This window comes from Protomyctophum bolini (assembly GCF_963924005.1).
Source record: "Protomyctophum bolini genome assembly, chromosome: 15".
Lineage (NCBI taxonomy): Eukaryota > Metazoa > Chordata > Actinopteri > Myctophiformes > Myctophidae > Protomyctophum > Protomyctophum bolini.
In genome coordinates, this window is record NC_137876.1 from 38,475,112 (window position 1) to 38,478,901 (window position 3,790).

Here is a 3,790-nt window from a genome sequence, read left to right on the forward strand (position 1 = left end):
TGTTTGACACAGTCAGTTGGGTTCTGCTAACAATGCAGATTGAACCTGGGTGTGGTCACTTTCCTGATGAGCGTCATGATAGGAAAAGGTGTGTGTGTGTGTGTGTGTGTGTGTGTGTGTGTGTGTGTGTGTGTGTGTGTGTGTGTGTGTGTGTGTGTGTGTGTGTGTGTGTGTGTGTGTGTGTGTGTGTGTGTGTGTGTGTGTGTGTGTGTGTGTGTGTGTGTGTGTGTGTGTGTGTGTGTGTGTGTGTGTGTGTGTGTGGTGTGTGTGTGTGTGTGGATAGAGAAAGTGAAAGATAGAAAATCAACAAAGAGGGGGAAAGAGCACGAGAGTGATGAAGGCAAGTGAAGAGAGGAGAGGAGAAGGGGTCGTAGCAGGGAGGGGAGAGAGAGAGAGAAAAGAGGAGAGGGGAGATGGTGAAGAGAAGGGGTCGTAGCAGGGAGGAGAGAGAGAGAGAGAAAAGAGGAGAGGGGAGATGGTGAAGAGAAGGGGTCGTAGCAGGGAGGGGAGAGAGAGAGAGAAAAGAGGAGAGGGGAGATGGTGAAGAGAAGGGGTCGTAGCAGGGAGGAGAGAGAGAGAGAGAAAAGAGGAGAGGGGAGATGGTGCCGGCTGCACCAGGAGGAAGCTGAGTCTGACGCTCCTCCATGCAGCTGCTCCTAAACACCCACACTCTTCCTGTGTGTGTGTGTGTGTGTGTGTGTGTGTGTGTGTGTGTGTGTGTGTGTGTGTGTGTGTGTGTGTTTCCTCACATGCACACACACACACACACACACACACACATTGAGTATCATACTCTGACCAAAGGTAAAGACAAACTGTACCTGACTGACATCCTTTATATTCATGTAATGTCATCACTGCAAGATTTATAAGACATTGTAACTTATACCACATTTTAATTCAAGCCATTTTATCTATAACTATAGGCTAAGTTTGAACTTAGTGTGAGGTGGTACAACTGGCTCCTGAATTGAGAACCATATTGGTTATTGGTTATTGGTTATTGGTTAAAATCATGTTTTATACGTAAAGATTTGTTCCAGATTGCAACTTTGAATTCTATAACCGTAACCGTGTGTGTGTGTGTGTGTGTGTGTGTGTGTGTGTGTGTGTGTGTGTGTGTGTGTGTGTGTGTGTGTGTGTGTGTGCATACTGTACATCCATTTATACATGCGTACGACGTACATACATACACAAGTACATAGTACGTACGTACATACAGTACAGTGCATAATTATGTACATATATGTCCTACATACGTACGTACATACATACATACTACACACATACATACCCACCTACATACATACATTTCAGACGTTTTAGCAGTTTTTAAGGACCCACTTTTAGGCCAGTGCACCAGAGCAAGCTTTTTCCTTTTTTTAAACCCCACCCATTTTAACCAAATACATACATGTACATACATACATACATACATACATATATATATGTACATAAATACATACATACATACATACCGTACAAACTGTATATCTATATATAAAAGGAACGACAGAGAAGAAAATAGATGCAGATGGTAGCAGATTTCTGCTAACCACCATCTTTTCAAAGAAAACAGGCCTCAGAAAACATCCGCTGCATGGTGGAAACGCTGGCCTGACAGCCAGTGAATGGAAACATTTGAGGTGAAACTGTGGCCACACCGAGGTGTGTGTGTGTGTGTGTGTGTGTGTGCGTGTGTGCGCGTGTGTGTGTGTGTGCGTGTGCGTGTGTGTGTGCGTGTGTGTGTGTGTGCGTGTGCGTGCACTCGTGTCACACAGTGTGTGCAGATGTGCGCCCCTTTGTATCTGTCAGTGCTGCTGCCTGCTGGTACATCCTCTGCGTGTTGCATACGCTGGATGTGGTGTGTGTGTGTGTGTGTGTGTGTGTGTGTGTGTGTGTGTGTGTGTGTGTTAGGTGAGCCCTCATTCACTTTCCATCACAATCAAAATGCCAAAGGACTTTCCATCAGCTCTAGCTGTTCTTAGGGTGTCAAACTGATGATCAGCTATTTCTCTGTCTGTTCAGTGTGCTTCTCACGGTGACCCATGTGACACTGGAGAGCACAGTTCAGTTCCACAATACAGTCCAGAACATTAACCTTTACACCTGGGATAGCACCAAAGCTGCCTGGGAAATGGTCGGTATGCAATGAAGTTTGGAACGACGGAATTTCACGCAATACAAAATTCAGCACCGTTAACAATATTAGTTTACAATATTTTCAATATTTCAATAACAAATGAATCACAAAAAAACGAAATGCCCCAGATGTCATGGTCATATTTTGTATTTTGTTCGTTGGACTCCTATTTCGAATCCCTTTCTTCTCTGTGTAACAAGGTTTTCCCCACCCTCCACTGCACCCACTTTATGCAACAAAAACTGTTGACCTCATGCCAAATTGATTGGGAAAAAAGTTTTCTCTACTGTTGAGAGAAGCTGGCCAACAGTAGATGATGATGATGATGATGATGTATTTTCACAATTTTATATATCCACAATGTTAGCAGCAAGAGATCGCTATTGGTAATGGTGGCTCTGTTTTCTATTGGTAATGGTGGCTCTGTTTTCTATTGGTAATGGTGGCTCTGTTTTCTATTGGTAATGGTGGCTCTGTTTTCTATTGGTAATGGTGGCTCTGTTTTCTATTGGTAATGGTGGCTCTGTTTTCTATTGGTAATGGTGGCTCTGTTTTCTATTGGTAATGGTGGCTCTGTTTTCTATTGGTAATGGTGGCTCTGTTTTCTATTGGTAATGGTGGCTCTGTTTTCTATTGGTAATGGTGGCTCTGTTTTCTATTGGTAATGGTGGCTCTGTTTTCTATTGGTAATGGTGGCTCTGTTTTCCGCTTATTTTGGTTGTTTCTTCTTCAGTGTAAAGTGAGAGAATTGGGAGGATTCCAACACTCTGGGCTCATAGGGGGCAATGGTTTTATGGTTGGTTTTAGATTTTATTGTTAAACAAATGAGGCCTGACATTCCTGCCTGAATTAATCATCATCATCATCATCATTATTGTGATGGCCACACCAGCAGCCGGTAAAACACGGTGGAAACCTTCCTCTTTTGGTTTATTCGTTTACTTTAGATTACTTTTAAGCACTACATAATACAGACAATTAACTCTACACAGGACCGATCACATGACAATGACAACCCTTGACAGAAGGGTTACTGATTGGAGGGCACATACTGTACATTTGGTTGACCTTTGTTGTTGTCAAGTTGTTTCATCAGAAGTTGTTTCATTAGCATTTTAGTTGAGCTACTCTGAGCTACTTTGAGTTATCAGTTCTGAGGAGTGCTGCTGGAGCAGACTGGGGAAAGAGATGAGAGAGAGCAACGGTTTCATATCTGCTTGGATCTTATGGGGGGATTGGACTGCACCTTTATCCTTCTGCACCAGGGGTTTATTATGTATTATATTATATTTCAATCTTTTGATAAACTAAAAAGAAAAATCACACCTGTGTGAAGTGAGGGGCGCTCTTGTCGTCGTATATCATCCAATCAAAAATGAATATACTTCTTCATGAATTCATTTGTCAACTTATGTTATTATCTTTTAACCTTGATACAATGTTTTAAAAAAACACATCTTTGTCATGACATGTCATCTAATTTAATTCCAATAGTGTACTGTAGGGCCTACAACCAGATGCACCTGGTATCAATTTGTACACACTTTTTTATTTAATTAAATTAACTCACATGCAGGATTTTACTGTGTTTCTACTTTCTACTACCTCTCTCTCTCTCTCTCTCTCCGTCTTTTAGCTGTCGTTCTC